General features: G+C 39.9%; 1 protein-coding gene across 11 annotated transcripts in view; it reads right to left on the reverse strand.

Moving 5' to 3' along the window:
* The window catches only part of TUT4 (terminal uridylyl transferase 4), a 137,057-nt gene extending 119,628 nt beyond the window's left edge, over nucleotides 1-17,429 (reverse strand). For 7 of the 11 annotated variants that reach the window (XM_030324613.1, XM_030324612.1, XM_030324607.1 and 4 more), the window contains exon 1: nucleotides 17,212-17,429. The gene's annotated coding sequence lies outside the window, so the exon portion shown is untranslated. The remainder of the gene's footprint in view (nucleotides 1-17,211) is intronic. The other 4 variants (XM_030324614.1, XM_030324611.1, XM_030324610.1 and 1 more) reach the window with 1 other exon arrangement.
* Nucleotides 17,430-17,881: the final 452 nt, after the last annotated feature.

The raw sequence follows: 17,881 nt of genomic DNA on the forward strand, positions 1-17,881 counted from the left end.
CGATCTCGCGGTCCATGAGTTCGAGCCCCGCGTCAGGCTCTGGGCTGATGGCTCAGAGCCTGGAGCCTGTTTCCGATTCTGTGTCTCCCTCTCTCTCTGCCCCTCCCCCGTTCATGCTCTGTCTCTCTCTGTCCCAAAAATAAATAAACATTGAAAAAAAAAATTTAAAAAAAAATAAATAAATACACATAAAAAAAGGACAAATATTGTATAACTCCAATTACAAGATATTTAAAATAAGTATATTCATAAAGACAGAAAATAGAACAGAAGTTATCAGGGAATGGAGGAAGAAGGGAATGAGAAGTAACTATTTAATGGGTTTCTGTTTGGGATGATTAAAAAAAGTTCTGGAAATAGTCGTGATGATGATATAACATTGCGAATGCATTGATGCTACTAAGTTGTACATTTAACTGGTAAGTTCTATGTTATTTATATTTTTCAATAAAAAACTTAAAACTCAAGGGGCGCCTGGGTGGCTCAGTCAGTTACGCATCCAACTTTGGCTCAGGCCATGATCTCACAGTTTGTGGGTTTGAGCCCCGTTTCGGGCTCTGTGCTGACAGCTCAGAGCCTGGAACCTGCTTTGGATTATGTGTCTCCCTCTCTCTCTGCTCCTCCCCCAATCATGCTGTCTCTCTCTGTCACTCAAAGATAAAAAAATTAAACATTAAAAAAAAATTTTAACTTAAAACTCAAAAAATTATAATCAAAATAATGTGCATGCACTGACCTTATGTAAGATATCATAGACCTCAGATCTTAATCACTCTCAAATAGCTAAATGTTTTTTAAAAAATACTTTTTATATGGGTAAAATCAACTGACAGAATTTTTATGATCAAAGGCAAGTGCAACTGTGCCCCCTTCTCTCAAAGCCAGTTTTGTGAATAAACAGGATTTCCAAACTAAATTACCTATATACTCACCCAAAGTCCAATTACGTAAAGCTTTCTGGATTGATTAGTCAATCTTTTTTCCTTCTTTGTTCATCTGGTAAGCCTTTTTGGACATTTTATTATATACTAGAATCTTTACCAGCAATAGACAAAATAAATTTAAGTTATGCTTCTTTTCACAAGCAATTTGTTGGCCTCACATTTTTTTCCTAATGAGATATGGAGATTATGTGGATCCCCAAATTACCCAAGACACAATTTCCTTTTCTTCCTTATAATCAAGAATTAGCACTACAGATGAAAAGTTCTGTGCAAGATTTGCCAGAGAGCTCTTGATTCTTCTATTATCAAGCAGCTCCTGAGTATTTATAATGATATACCTAACACCTTTTGAGTGGGTTTACTTGTTTACTGGGGATACCTATTATATCCCGTAGATCCAAATATCATGATGTGTAACTGTGCTGGTCCTACAAAGCTTTTGAAATTTGACAAACTATAATTCGAAATAAGCCAGGTTACACTGCAGTAACAACCTCTTTAACTCAGTGCTGATCACAACATAAATTGATTTATTAACTCATGTAAAATCCTCTGTAAGTTCAGGTGCTCTCCAAGGCAGCTGTCCTTCATGCATCAGCTCAACATTCCAAGCTGCTTAATCTTATGCTACCTCTCACTTTTAATAAAACAGGGAGAGAAAGACTAGTACTGGTTAGTTTTGCTCACATTTAATTTACCTTAACAGGTCACTGGGCTCCACCAAACTTCAAGGCACACAGCCCTCAGAATGCCTCAAAATAAAAAAGTAGTAACAATTCTTATCACATTGGTACAAGGTGAAATATGGCAACCTCTTTGTCTCAATGCATGTTACTGTTTCCCTCCAATCCTTTTATTCAGGACTAATTTCATAAACATGTGATGTGTACCATCACATAGGGCTCCCATCTCAGAAAAGAAAGACTCTGTGCTTGTTTTAAAACTGCTGTCACTGCGGGGCCTGGGTGGCTCAGTCAGTTAAGCATCAGACTACTGCTAAGGTCATGATCTCATGGTTCGTGAGTTCAAGCCCTGCATCAGGCTCTCTGCTGTCAGCACAGAGTCCACTTTGGATCCTCTGTCTCTGTCTCTCTCAAACATAAACATTAAAAAAAAAAAAAAAAAAAAAAGCTTCTGTCACCATCTTGAAATTCTTAATAATTTTATCTTTGAATTTGTGTTTTGTAGTCTAATGGGACAATGGAACATGCATAGGAGCAGTGGAGATACATGCAAAATGCATGTCTGACATTCCTTTCTACTTCATTCTCATACAGCTTTGGTGATACACCATGAGCACAGAATTTCAGTGGATCCACAATATATGTGGGAGTTCAGCAAGACTTAAAGTGAGTGAGTATAAAGTAAGCATGTTGTCTACAACTAAGTAAGCAGTGGTACTAACAGCCAAAGAACCTTCATTTTCTATTTCAACCATAATTTGCTTCAAACACAGAACAAAGACAATGGTATTCTAAGACACACGAATGACAAAAATGAAAAATAAAAACCTTTTATATCTTTTCTTACTCATGTTACTTCCCTGTATTAACCAACTAATTATGCTAAAAGTGATGACACAGAAAGAAAGGGAAAGATAGAACAAGTCACAGTTTCTTCTTGTTTCAGTCCTGCCATGGTCAAAGGTAGAGCATATTGGGCCACCTGGCTGGCTCAGATGGAAGAGCATGGGACTCTTCATCTCAGGATTGTGAGTTCAAGCCCCACCACACTGAGAGTAGAAATTATATATATTATATAATCAAAAATAATATATATATTTTTTAAGTAGAGAGTGTTGATGGAATGTGCAAGTATAAGAAGTAAAATAAAAACAGTTGAGGGGTAGGGGTGCTGGGTGGCTCAGTTGGTTAAGTGTCTGACTTCAGCTCACGTCACGATCTCATGGTTCATGGGCTTGAGCCCCATGTGGGCTCTACACTGACAGCGCAGAGCCTGCTTAGGATTCTCATTCTCATTCTCTCTCTCTCTCTCTCTCTCTCTCTCTGCCCTTCCCCTGCTTGCTCTAAGTAAGTAAATAAATAACTTTATATTTTAAAAAATTAGTTGAGGGGCACCTAGGTGGCTCAGTCCGTTAAGTGTCCAATTCTTGATTTCAACTCAGGTCATGATCTCGATTCATCCCACTTTGGGATCCATGCTGACAGCGTGGAGCCTGCTTGCGATTATCTGTCTCCCCTTCTCTTTGCCCCTTCCCCATGCTCCCTCTCTCAAAAATAAATAAACATTAAAAAAAAATAGCTGAGTTAAGTTTTGTGCAGTGTTTTCCGTGTTCTGGTAAAAATGAAATATGAATTCACAAACTATGAAATACCAGCAATTCCACATAAGAGTTAAATAGCCTTATATTTGCACTTAGAGATGACACTACACAAAATAAAGATGAATAGTAAAACTTATGCTTAATAACTTAAATTTTTAAATTGTTCTATATTTAGAATAACATTTACAAGTAAATCAAAAATAAGTAAATGGGACGCCTGGATGGCTCAGTTGGTTAGACATTCAACTTTGGCTCTGATCTCAGGATTCTTAAGTTCAAGCTCGGCAGGGCTCTATGCTGACAGCTCAGAGCCTGGAGCCTGCTTCTGATTCTGTGCCTCTCTCCCACTCTCTCTTAAAAATAAACATTAAAAAAATTTTAAATAAATTAAATACCTAAAAATTAAAGTAAATTAAAATCACCATAACAAGTTGAGAAAAAGATCGCAGAGGAAAAGAAAAAGCTTTATATTTTAGTAACTTGTTTAAGATTTTATTTTTAAGTAACCTCTACACCCAACATGGGGCTCAAACTTACAACCCTGAGATCAAGAGTGGCATGCTAAATCAGCTGAGCTAGTAGCCAGGAGCCCCTATATTTTAGTAACTTTATTACCAACTTTTTTCCTACTATTTCAGCAAGGGCTTTGCATTTTCGTTTTGCATTTCGCCCTGCAAATTATGTAGCTGGGCCTGCATTTGTTCAGGTAAATAAATATAAATCTAGAATTCGTTTTAACAAAGATCATTTGCCAACATTCACATATAAGGTGCTGGGTTAAAAGCTGAAGATACAATGATAAATAATGGGCTCATGCCTGAAAGGGGAGACAGTCATATAAACAAGTAATGACAATATATTATGTGACCATGTTATGGAAAGCCTGTGGAAAGAGCCTTAGAAAAGCATTCATCATGGAGATAACAGTTGGGCTGAGAAAGAACTTCCCACTTAGGAGAGAAAGTGAGAAGGGATAGTCCTAATAATAAGACCTGTATATACTAAACAAAATGTATTTATAAAATTTTGGCAAGTTTTTTGGGACCATAAAATAGCACGCATAATGATGAATACAGGAGATGAACTGAGAATGTAAATTGGTGCACACATTTGCATACCAAGTCAGGTTTACACTTTAAGCAAAAAGAAGGCATAGATTTATAAGCAGAAGAGTGGCACAACTTCTGTTTTAGACTAACTTCAGAATAGGAAGACAGAGTGGAGAGAAAAATGAGATAAATCAGTAAAGTAAGTAATAGTAATTATCAGTAATAGTAAAAAGCATTCGCTTATTTAGGGCCTTATCATAAGCAATTTTAGTGGGGTTAGGAAGGGGAAAAGGCTGTGTTAAAGGAGTTTCTTTCTAGAAGAACCTTTCACACTCTTTAATATGCTAATAAGCACTGCAAATCTCTAAGAGAGAGATAATTTGCAACATTTCCCAGATTTATTGGACTAAAGAAACCTCTTTTGCCAGGACCACCACTGAAGAACTGTGAGGGACACAATTTTAACATTTTTCTATTAAAGAGAAGACAGCACTTAGGAAAGCAGAGGGCAGTAGAGGGCTTAAGATGGGGTGAAACAATAGGAAATGTGAGAAACAGAAAGAAATCTAACTAAAGTCCTGTCAAGCTGTATTAAGGGCCTGACTAAATATATAAAATACCAGTCTATTAATTTATACAATTAGAAAATATTTTAATTCACACTGGGTAGGGGGCTGACAGAATGAATATCTCAACAGAAATAAGGGGAAAAAAATAGTAATGATATGAGTGGGGGAAGGAATAAAGCCAAAAAGATGTTACATCCAGAGATTTAGGATAGTTCAGAAAACTAAAGAAATGAAAAGCATGCACATATCGGAATTTAGGAGAGTCTGATCAGAAGTAGAACCATTTTTGAACCACATTAATAGATGTGCCAAGGAACACAGAATTGAGTATCACTGGAATATAGAAATTAAGAAAAAATAAACTTAAGGTGTTAGATGACCTTCAATGTCGAACTGCCAATATGATGTCAAGAATTAATCCAGTATCAGGGCACCTGAGTGGCTCAGTCAGTTAAGCATCTGACTCTTAATTTCGGCTGAAGTCATGATCTCTGTGCTGACAGTACGGGAGTCTACTTGAGATTCTCTTCCCTTTCTCTGCCTCTCCCTACCCTCTCTCTCAAAATAAACATTTTCAAAAAAATTTTTTCAAAGAAAATTACATCCACTAACAGTGAATATAAGGGAATAACCTAGAGGTTCCTAGACTGAAATGACAAAATCAGATAAGAAATAATAGGCACGGGGCACCTGGGTGGCTCAGTCGGTTGGGCGTCTGACTTCGGCTCAGATCATGATCTTGCAGTCTGTGAGTTCAAGCCCCATGTTGGGCTCTGCGCTGACATCTCAGAGCCTGGAGCCTGCTTCAGACTCTGTCTCTATCTATCTCTACCCCTCCCCTGCTCTCACTGTCTCAGTCTCTCTGTCTCTCTCTCTCTCTCAAAAATAAAATAAAAACATAAAAGTTTTTTTTTAAAGAAATAATAGGCAGCAGGTCACCCGCCTTAAAAGAAGAGGAACTACAGAGAAACAGAAAAGAATAAATAGATGGGGCGCCTGGATGTCCCAGTCGGTGAAGCGTCTGACTCTTGACTCAGGCTCAGGTCATGATCTCACAGTTCATGGGTTCAAGCCCCACATCAAGTTCCGCGCTAACTGTTGGGAGACTGCTTGGAATTCTCTCTCTCTCAAAATAAGTAAACTTAAAAAAAAAAAGAATAAATACATAATATGTATAAAAATATGGATCTGGTTTCCTGGCTGTGAGGAAAATAAGCATATTCTTACAGGATTAGAACAAAGTAATGGTTCTCAATCTTTTTTCTGTTCCAACACATCTGAGAAATAGAGAATATACATTCCCAACAGAAATAAAGAGGAACAAAAGAATGAGGAAGAGGGAGGATAAATGTGAGTGGTTCCTAAGGCCTTCCAAAATAATTATAAAAAGACTTCCTAAGGAAGTGTAACTCTCATATATTGAAAATCACTAGTTTAAAACTGCTGCTACCACAGAAAACTTAAATAAAGTTCCAAAGACAATTTTTTATCTGTGTGACAGAATTCAAGACGCTATCACATAAGACAAGTTCCTGCAAAAAGTCCCAGAGCTCTTTCAGTTAAAAAAAAAAAAATTGTTTTTGAAGATACAGCATCAGCTAATACATGTCTAGTATGTTCATTCATTTATATTTACACATTTATGAAATTAATACAGTCTTTTAGTATTTCCATTTTATACACTAATGAGGCACCCTAAGTTTGTGACTTGCCTAAAGTGACACAAACCAGACTGGTTTATAACTATAAGAAACAAGAGTCCCAATTTTTGTTTCAATGCTTAAGCACCAGGGTAGGTCTATTCATCTACACCAGAAGCAGTTCTCAAATTTTTTTATCTCAGGATGTGTTTATATTCTTAAAAATTACTGAAGATCCAAAGAACTTCTTTGTGTACGGGTTATAACTACTGATACTCATGTCATTAGATATTAAAACAAATTTTTCACATACAAAAATACACTATTAACTCATTCTGTAAGGCCAGTATAACCCTAATACCAAAACCAGACAAAGACATCATAAGAAAATTATGGTCCGGGGCACCTGGGTGGCTCAGTCGGTTAAGTGTCTGACTTCGGCTCAGGTCATGATCTCACAGTTCGTGAGTTCAAGCCCCACATCAAGCTCTGCACCGATAGTGCAGAACCTGCCTGGGATTCTCCCTCTACCACTCTTTCTCTGCCCCTCCCCAATTCATGTATGCATGTGCTCACTCTCTCTCTCTCTCAAAAATAAATAAACTTAAAAACAAAATGTGGACCAATGTTTCTTATGAACATAGATGCAAAATTTTTCAACAAAATACTAGCAAACCAAAGACAGCAACAAAGGATTGTACCCCAGGATACCAAGTAGTATGTGTCCCAGGAATGCAAGGTTGGTTCAACATATGAAAATCACTCAACATAATACACCATATTAGTTGAATAAAGGACAAAAACCACAGTCATCTCAATAAATGCAAAATGCATTTGATAGGGGCAGCTGGGTGGCTCAGTTGGTTAAGTTTCTGACTCCTGATTTCGGCTCAGGTCATGATCCCAGAGTGGTGGCATAGAGCCCACATCAGTCTCCAGGCTGAGCATGGAGCGTGCTTAAGATTTTCTCTCTCCCTTGGGGCGCCTGGGTGGCGCAGTCGGTTGAGCGTCCGACTTCAGCCAGGTCACGATCTCACGGTCCGTGAGTTCGAGCCCCGCGTCAGGCTCTGGGCTGATGGCTCAGAGCCTGGAGCCTGTTTCCCATTCTGTGTCTCCCTCTCTCTCTGCCCCTCCCCCGTTCATGCTCTGTCTCTCTCTGTCCCAAAAATAAATAAACATTGAAAAAAAAAAAAAAAAAAAGATTTTCTCTCTCCCTTCCTCTGCCCCTCTCACCTGCTCACACACTTTCTACAATAAAATTATTAAAAATGCATTTGATAAAACCTAACACCCTTTTATGATAAAACAACAACAACAACAACAACAACACTCAATCAACTAAGAATAGAAACGAACTGCCTCAACCTGACAAAGCCCATCTAAGAAAAACCCACAGGTGACATCATACTTTATGGTGAAAGACTAGATGTTCTCTCCTCTAAGAGAACACAGGATGAGGATGTCTGCTGTCTCCAATTCTATTCATCATTGTACTACCCAGAGCAATTAGACAAGAAAAAGAAATTAAAAGTATCCAGATCAGGAAGGAAGAAATAAAACTATATCTAATTTGCAGATGACATGATCTTACATACAGAAAATCAGAAGAAATCCACAAAAAAATTTAGAGCTAGTAAATGAGTCCAGCCAGGTTGCTATCCAAAATCAATATACAAAAATTAGTTATATTTCTACACACTAGCAATGAACAATCCAAAAATGAAATTAAAAAAAAAAAAAAAAAACAATTTCATTTACAATAGCATCAAAAAGAATACTTAGGAATAAATGTAATAAAAGAAGAACAAAATTTGTACACTAAAAACCACAAAATGCTGTTGAAATAAATAGGTAAAGGCCTATTTAATGGAAATGAAAAGTAAGTGCACAAACATCTCATATTCACAGATTGGAAGACTTAATATTAAGATGACAATACCAGGGTACCTGGGTGGCTCATTCAGTTAAGCATCCCAACTCTTGGTTCCAGCTCAGGTCATGACTTCACAGTCTGTAAGTTAGAGCCCCACATCAGGCTCTGAACTGACAGTGTAGAGCCTGCTTGGGATTCTCTCTCTCTCTGCCCTCCCCCACTCACTCCCACACTCTCTCTCAAAATAAATAAACTTAAAAAAAAAAAAAAGATGACAATACTCCCCAGGTTAATCACCAGATTCAACACAATTCCTTTCAAAACTCCAGATGCTCTTTTTTTTTTGGGGGGGGGCAGAAATTGATATACTGATCCTAAAATTCGTATCAAATTGCAAGGGACTCTACAAAACAATCTTGAAAAAGAACAAAGTTGGAAGACTCACACTTTCAGATTTCAAAACTCTGTACAAAGCTACAGTAGTCAATACTGGGTGGTACTGGCATAAGAACAAATATATATATAGATCAATGGAGAATCCAGAAACAATTGAGAATCCACAAATAAACACAGACATTTATGATCAATTGATTTTCAACAAGGATGCCAAGACCATTCAATAAGGGAAAGAACAGTCTTGTCAATTAATGGTGGGACAACTGGATAGCCACATGGAAAAGAATAAAGTTGAACATCTATCTCACATCACATACAAAAATTAACTCAAAATGGATCAAAGACCTAAATAGAAAAGCTAAAACTATAAAACTGTTCAATGAAAACAGAGGTATAAACTCTTATAATCCTGGATTAGGCGATTATTTCTAAGGTATGACCCCAAAGCACAAATACCCAAAGAAAAAATAAATCAAACTTTATTAAAACTGAAAACTTATGTTCTTCAAAAACATATTTTATTCAAAAAAATGAAAAAACCAACATGGCAAATCCTCAAAAAGCTAAATATAAATTTACTGTATGATCAGCAATTCCAATTCTGGGTATATGCCCAAAGAGCTGAAAGCAGGGGCTCAAACAGATATTTGTATGCCCATATGCAAAGCAATATTACTCACAATAGCCAAAAGGTGGAAGGAACCCAAATGTTGATCAACAGATGAATAAACAAAATGTGGTATATAATACAACAGAATATTATTCAGCCTTAAAAAGAAAGAAAATTTTGACACATGTGACAACATGGAAGAACTTTGAAGACACTGTGCTAAATGAAGTATCAGTCACAAAGGGACAAATATTGAGGGGCAGTCAGCTGGCTCAGTCACTGGAGCACATAACTCTCAATCTCAAGGTCATGAGTTCAAGCCCCACATTGGGTGTGGAGTGTACTTTTAAAAAAAAAAAAAAAAAGGGGGCGCCTGGGTGGCGCAGTCGGTTAAGCGTCCGACTTCAGCCAGGTCACGATCTCGCGGTCCGTGAGTTCGAGCCCCGCGTCGGGCTCTGGGCTGATGGCTCGGAGCCCGGAGCCTGTTTCCGATTCTGTGTCTCCCTCTCTCTCTGCCCCTCCCCCGTTCATGCTCTGTCTCTCTCTGTCCCAAAAATAAATAAACGTTGAAAAAAAAAAAATTTAAAAAAAAAAAAAAAAAAAAGGACAAAAATTGTATGACTCTAATTACATATAGTAGTCAAATTCATTGTGACAGAAAGTAGAATGGTAGTTTCTAAGGGGTGGGAGGAGGGAATGGGAAGTCATTGCTTAAAAGGTACAGAGTTTTAGTCTGCAAAAAATGAAAAAGTTCTGGGGATGGATAGTGGTGATGGTTTGCACAACAATGTGAATGAACCTAATGTCACTGAATGTACTCATAAAAATCATTAAAATGGTTTAAAATGGTAAATTTGGTGTTAGGAATATTTTACCACAATTTTTTTAAGTTTATTTATTTACTTTGAGAGAGAGAGAGAGAGAGAGAGAGAGAGCGAGCGAGCATAGAGGAGACAGGGGGAGAGAGAGAATCCCAAGCAGGCTCCACACCATCAGCACAGACTCTGAAAAAGGGCTTAAACTCAAAAACCTCAAGATCATGACCTGAGCTGAAATTAAGAGTCAGACACTTATCCAGCTAAGCTACCCAGGCACCCCTATTTTACAACTATTAAAATTTAAAAAAAGAAATTGAAAAGACAACCCACAAAAATGGAAGGACATTTTTACAAATTATATATCTGATAAAAAGTCCAGTATCAAAAATATATAAAGAATTCTTACAACTCAGGGGCACCTGGGTGGCGCAGTCGGTTAGGCGTCCGACTTCAGCCAGGTCACGATCTCGTGGTCCGTGAGTTCGAGCCCCGTGTCAGGCTCTGGGCTGATGGCTCAGAGCCTGGAGCCTGTTTCCGATTCTGTGTCTCCATCTCTCTCTGACCCTCCCCCGTTCATGCTCTGTCTCTCTGTCCCAAAAATAAATAAACGTTGAAAAAAAAAAAGAATTCTTACAACTCAACAATAAAAAGACAAATAACCCCGGCACTTGGGTGGCTGTCAGTCAAGCATCCAGCTCTTGAATTGGGCTCAGGTCATGATCTCATGGTTAGTGGGATTGAGTCCCGAGTCTGCCTCTGCACTGACAACTCAGAGCTGCTTGAGATTCTCTCTCTCTCCCTCTCTCCCTTCCCTACATTCGAGTGCACACACTCTCTCTCTGCCTCTCCTTCAGAATAAATAAACTTTTAAAAAAAAAAAAAGGACAGCCTAGTTTTTTTAAATAGGCAAAGGATGTGAGTAGACCTTTCTCCAAATAAGATATACAAATGGCCAAAAGGCATATGAAGAGATTGTCAACATCATCATCATCAGTTACTAGGGAAATGCAAATCAAAACCACAATGAGATACCACTTCACCTACTAGGATGGCTGAAATTAAAAGATGGGGGGGGGGCACTTGGTTAGCTCAGTAAGTTGAACATCTGACTTTTGACTTCAGCTCAGGTCATCATTTCGTGGTTCGTCAGTTCAAGCCCGGCATGGGGGCTCTGTGCTGAGCATGGAACCTACTTAAGATTCTCTCCCTCTCTCACTCTGTCCCTCTTCCCCACCTGCTCTCTTCTCTCAAAAAAGAAAAAAGAAAAAAGATGAACAACAACAAGTATTGGCGAGGATGTGGAGAAATTAGAACTCTCATACATTGTTAGTGGGAAAATAAAATGGTGCAGTCTCTTAGGAAAATAGTTTGGTAGGTCCTTATAAAGTTAAACTTAAATGTAACAAAACACTCAGCAATTCCACTCCTGGGTGTATACCCAAGAGAAATGAAAACATACATCCACAAAAACTTTCACATGAATTTTCATAGGAATATTATTCATAATAGCCAAAAAAGTGGAAATAAGCCAAACGACTATCAAATGATGAATGGATAAACAAAACATGGTATCTCCACAGAACACATTCCATAGAATGAAGTATTGTAAAAAGGAATGAAGTACTAATACTTGACATAACATGGACAAACCTTGAAAACATTCTGCTTAGTGAAAGAAGTCAGGCACAAAAAGCCACACACATATGATTCCATTTACATGACATGTCCAGAACCAGCAAATCCACAGACAGAAAATAGCTTAGTGGTTGCCAAAGGCTTGGAGCAGAGGCGAATAAGGAGTGACTGCTAATGGACACAGGATTTCTATTCTTTTTTTAATGTTTATTTTTGAGAAAGAGACAAAGTACAAGCAAGCGGGGGGGGGAGAGGTAGACACAGAATCTAAAGCAGGCTCCAGGCTCTCAGCTGTCAGCAGAACCCAACGCAGGGGCTCAAACTCAGGAATGGCAAAATCATGACCTGAGCCCAAGTCAGACACTTAACCAGCTGAGCCACCCAGGCACCCCCAGGATTTCTTTTTGGAAAGATGAAAATGTTCTGGAATTAGATAGTGATGGTTACAGAACCTTATGAATATATACTTAACACTATACTTTAAAAGGGTGAGTTTTATTTGGTTTTGTTTTTTGAGAGAGAGAGAAAGCATGCGGGGGGGGGCAGGCAAGGGGGGGAGGAAGACGGAAGAGGAGGGGGGGAGAGGGAGAGAAGGGGGAGGGGGGAGAGAGGGGGACAGAGAGGGGGAAGGGGGAAGAGAGGGGGGAGAGAGAGGGAGGGAGGGAGGGAGGGAGGGAGGGAGGGAGGAGAGAGGAGAGAGAGAGAGAGAGAGAGAGAGACATGGAGAATATCAAGCAGGCTCTATGCTCAGCGCTTTCTGACTGGGGGTTTGATCCCACAATCCTGGGATTATGTTATGACCTGGGCCAAAATCAAGAGCTGGATGTTCAACCAGCTGAGCCAGCCAGGTACCCCTGACTGATCAATTTTAATGATAATTATTTAAACTACGATGTACAAGACAGACAAAATGCAAGCAGATTTCACTATTATGTATAATTCATACTTTATGTTCTTACAACATACAGTAATACCTTGGATTGCGAACAACTTGTTCTGCAAGTGTTCTGCAAGATGAGCAAACATTTCCAATAAATTTTAATGTCATAAACAAGCAACATCTTGCAATACCAGTAGTACATGACACCCAATGTCACATGATCACAACTGAGCCAATGGTGCTTGAAATTCACTTTGATATACAAGTGCTTTGGATTACAAGCATGTTTCCAGAAGAATTATGCTCACAAACCAAGGTTTTTTTCTCACATATTTTTGACAACCTATGTAACTATACTGAACACCCCCTGCATATTAAATTTAAAAAAAATTTTTTTAACCTTTATTTTTTAGAGAGAGTGTGCATGCACATGGGAGAGGGGCAGAGAAAGGGAGAGAGAGAATCCCAAGTAGGCTCCATGTTCTCAGCACAGAGCACAATGTGGGGCTTGAACTCACAGACAATGACATCATGACCTGAGCAGAAATCAAGAGTCAGCCGCTTAACCAACTGAGGCACCCAGGCACCCCTGCATACTAAATTCTGACAACCCAAGCTTGAGGTGCAACACAGTATAGTGGTTGAGAGCTCTGACTCCAGACTCAGATACCCTGAATATGAATGCTAACTCTGAGGCAAAGTAGCTGTGAAATCTTGTCCAAGATACTTAACCCTTCTGCACCTCTTTTCCTCACCCGTAAATGAGGATAATACCAAAAGGTTGTTGTGAAAACTGAACTAATACTTAAGCTCTTTAGAAAGAGGGGCACCTGGCTGGCTCAGTTGGAAAAGCATATACAACTCTTGATCTCAGGGTCATGAGTTCAAGCCACACATTGGGTGTGGAAATTACTAAAAACAAACAAGTAAATTAAAAAATTTGTAAAAAGATCTTTAGAAAGAAATTACACATCGCAAATATGCAGTAAGTTATCTATTATCATTGTAAATCAAATACCCACTTAAAACGACCACACTATTTGGGCACCTGGCTGGCTCAGTGGGTGGAGCATGTGACTCTATCTCAGGGTTGTGAATTTGAGTCCTTCGTTGAGTGTAAAGATTACCTAAAAATAAAATCTTTGGGGCACCTGGGTGGCTCAGTTGGTTAAGTGGCCAACTCTTGATTTCAGCTTAGGTCATGATCTCACTGTTCATGAGTTTGAGCCCCCCATCAGGCTCTATGCTATCAGCTGGGAGCCTGCCTGGGATTCTCTCTCTGCCTCTCCCCTGCTTGTGTGCTGTCTCTCTCTCTCTCAAAATAAGTAACACTAAAAAAAATAATAATAATAACAAAATCTTTGAAAATTAATAAATAAAACTACCAGACGACTGACTTACAAACATACTGATTTCGTCTTGAAAGTACAGGCTACTTTGTGCAAAGATTAAGACTTTGCACATCTTTACTGATGAACACAGAGCTTGCAGGAAGCCCACACTCCCCAATTCTCCCATGCTACTGCTTTCCAGTACTAAACTAGAAAGTAGTCAACTAACCCTTAGGAGTGAAAAAACTTCCTAAAAACTATAACAAGGTTATTTCCCCGAGAGGTATTTTTATGGCAAAAGAACCTTCTAAGAAATTTAACATTCAGGATCCTCAAAAAAACAATGTGAATTATAGCAACTACTAAGAGGAGAAAAGAGTGGCATGGAAAAGGTGGCTTGACTATCCACTGAAAACAGGGCTAAACTCTGTTGGTATAAGGAAGCTTAAGAGAAAGAAATATTAAAGTTGGAGTCAGAAAACACACTTCTAATCACAACTCAACCACTAGCTCACTTGGTGATCTCATTTGGTAAAATTGAAAGGCCTTAATTCAAAATACACAATAACTTTCACAATCTGACTACTGTTTCCAAACATTTCTCTCACCACTCTACCCATAAATCCTCAATTCCCGCCACACTGAATTTCTCACTTTTCTACTCTGAGCCCCATAACAACTTATCTTTGCATATGTTATTCACTAACTGTGAGACCATGACCTGAGCTGAAATCAAGAGTCCACTTAACCAAATGAGCCACCCAGGCACCCCTCACATATCCTGCCTTAAATTAGCATTTTTTCCTTGTTTTAGGTATTTCTGGAACTGTTCTTTTTTAGAACATATTTCTGTCTGCAGTAATGACTTTCAATGAATTTTGTAAAATTATTTTACCAATTCTAGCATTTGTAGTTTACATTAGAAAGTAACACATCTCACTGAATTGTTATATCAAAATGGTCTGATTTTTTTTTTAAGGATAAACAAAATGTACCAGTATCAGCGTTTCCGGGTAAGGCTTACTGATGGTCTGGAAACAAACTTTCTGTAGGAAATAAAGTCAAACACCATTCTCTACCCACAGATCCTGATTTGACATTCTATAAATAACACATTAAAAAAAACACACACACAAACACAGCATAATTAATGATGCTTATTATGCATGTCAAGGTTAACTCTGAGGTCAAAAAAAGTTCTCTACTTACTAAACTGAATCTGCTCTGAGAACTAATAAAAATTCTCTTTAAACAGTTTTTTATTAATCAGAAATATTAATAATTGCCATTGTAACTTGATTTTAAATTTTAAAATTATAACAGACACTGTACTGTTCTAGTTTAATGAACTAAAATTAAATGTAATTCACGGTGTGATTTAGGAATTACAAAATTGAATTAAACTTTTAAATGCATGATAACATCTTATAAATTTATCTGCTAACAACCTGACTTAGGACAATGAAAAGACCTTAGTTTCCCCTTTGTATTTAGACATTTGCTACACTTAAAACATTAAATGTCAATAACTTTCACTTCCGCTTCTGTATTATTTCAAGGAAGTTTTACTTTTTCATTTTCCACACTAGTCAAATGAAAAATTGAAAATAGGAAAATTTACCTAAAAGAGCTCTTTTCAAACCAACTTTCTTTTGTTTATATGAAACGTCACATTTTTAAAGCCTAAAACGGCTTAAAATTCTTATCTTCCCAAAAGTATGATTTTTAAGAAGCACCCTTTCAAATGTGTTTATAAAAGCATCATGGCACACTAGACACTAGTGAATTCGTTAATACAGCATTCTAAATGAAGTAATATTTCATAATTTTACAAGTTGTGACTAATAAGTACTAGGATGCAATGCTATGCAGCTATTTTCAAGGAGACATTACAGGGTGCTGAGCCTAAAGAAAATTTCAGCGTACAATCTACTCATATACAGAACATGTTGACTGACACAACAAAAAAAGTCAACTTTTTTTAACCATCCACAATTCACCGCCTTACTATGGCACTCTCTCTAAATGGTCGTATCCAGTTGGGATTCTCCAATTTTATCAGCTAATAGTTCTCATTACTTTAAAAACAGAAACAGGATACGTTCTGTTTCACCAAGTATTACACGTTTCGCTACTACAAGACTTGGCAGGGGGAGGGGGACATTTAGGAAACAAAAGGTAATCTGATCCACTCCAGCTAATTACTAAATGCACGCCAACAATACACAATTTGAATTGCGTTTCTAGTCACTAAGAAGATCACAAAAGGAGGCTGAATGTCCAATGTGTAAGGAACTAGTTTTGTATCAAAAATATATTAAAATGAAGAAACAGGGTATACGGAAACAAGATCTCGCACAAGGTTCAAAATTCATCTGATTAAAGATCTGATAAACTTACGATAATAAAATGTTCAATTAGCGTCGTTAAAATAACAGTAATTCATCCCATTCAGGTATGACTAAAAATCCCGATGATGTGCTTCTTTCGGGTCTAAATATCTCATTCTTTTACAATCCGGATACCAAACGGACCCGAAACCTCTAGCGGAGGCGTGCAACACACACGGCTGGTGCTGTCTGTTTACAAATACGAATCTCACAGTTTCCCACGTCAAAAGCGTTCATTACCACCATTCGACTGGGGGGCGGGGGAGAGAGAAGGCGGGCAAGCAAGAAACGAAATCTATACAGGCACCTCTGCCTTCCCTCTTCCCGAAAAGGGTGAGCTTGTGTATTACAGGAGTGTGCATATTTACATGTTATATATGTACGTCCGTGTCTAAGCGGGGATGAAAGAATAGGCATACATGACAAGGAATCGTACTGGACCCAAAAGAATGCTCACGCCAATCCCGTTAACTCAAAATCCACCTCCCGAGGTCTACAGGTTTCGGCCCGGGGCCGAGAACCTCAGCCTCTCTGTGAAGTTCGGCCCCCAAAGCGCCCCAATGCCCTCCTCAGGCCGCCAGGCCGCCGCCCCTACCTCCCTTATCTCTGCCTTTCCTTGGGACACCCGAAGCCCATTCCCGCAAAGAAAGAAGTGTCAGGCCCCAAGGGGGCGACTGGGCCCCCGACACCTGCGAGGCGCGGCACCTGAGGAGGCGGACAGGGGGCCGCCTGGCCTTCCCCGAGCACACCCCCTCGGCGCGGAGCGCTGAGTCGCGGCCGGAACCTCCGTACCTGAGAGGCCCGCGAGCTACAGGCGCGCGCGGCGCCTCCTCATCTCAGTGGCTCCCGCTCCCCCCGCCGCCTCCCGCTGCCGCCGCCGCCGTCACTGCCGCCGCCGCTGGAGGCCGGGACACGACGAGCTCAGGACTCCACCGCCATGTCCGCCGCGCCGCGAACTGCATTGTGGGGGGGAAGGGATGGGGTGGGGGAGGAGGAGGGAGAGGGAGAGAAAAAGGAGGACCCGCTGAGGGGAGGGGGCCGAGGGGGAGCCAGGGAAGGGGGGAGGGGAGAGAGGGACGGAATCTTGACGAGTCCTGACCCCGAGGGTTGGGCAGGGGAGAGTCGCGGAGGAGACCCTGGAGAGGAGACGCAGAGGGTTGAGTTCAGGGGTACCCCCCCTTAGTTCTGGGGGCCCGTAGGCGCCGCTTAAACCGGGGAGAGTGGGGGCGGTAAACACCAATGGGGGGAGGGGTTGCGTTTGGAGGCTTGTGGTGGCGTCGTGAAACAATAGGGAGGGGCCGAGGTGGGAGGGCAGCACACTCACACTCAAAGCCGAGGGAAAGGGCGCGCGCGCGCGCGCGAGGACACTCGTTAGCCCGCGAGGAGGGGGCGGGGCCCTCCAGCGTTGGGGGAGGGTCGAAGTCACCACGGGCTCGCGGGGAGGGGCGGGGCCACCGAGCCG

This window comes from Lynx canadensis, chromosome C1, assembly GCF_007474595.2.
Source record: "Lynx canadensis isolate LIC74 chromosome C1, mLynCan4.pri.v2, whole genome shotgun sequence".
Lineage (NCBI taxonomy): Eukaryota > Metazoa > Chordata > Mammalia > Carnivora > Felidae > Lynx > Lynx canadensis.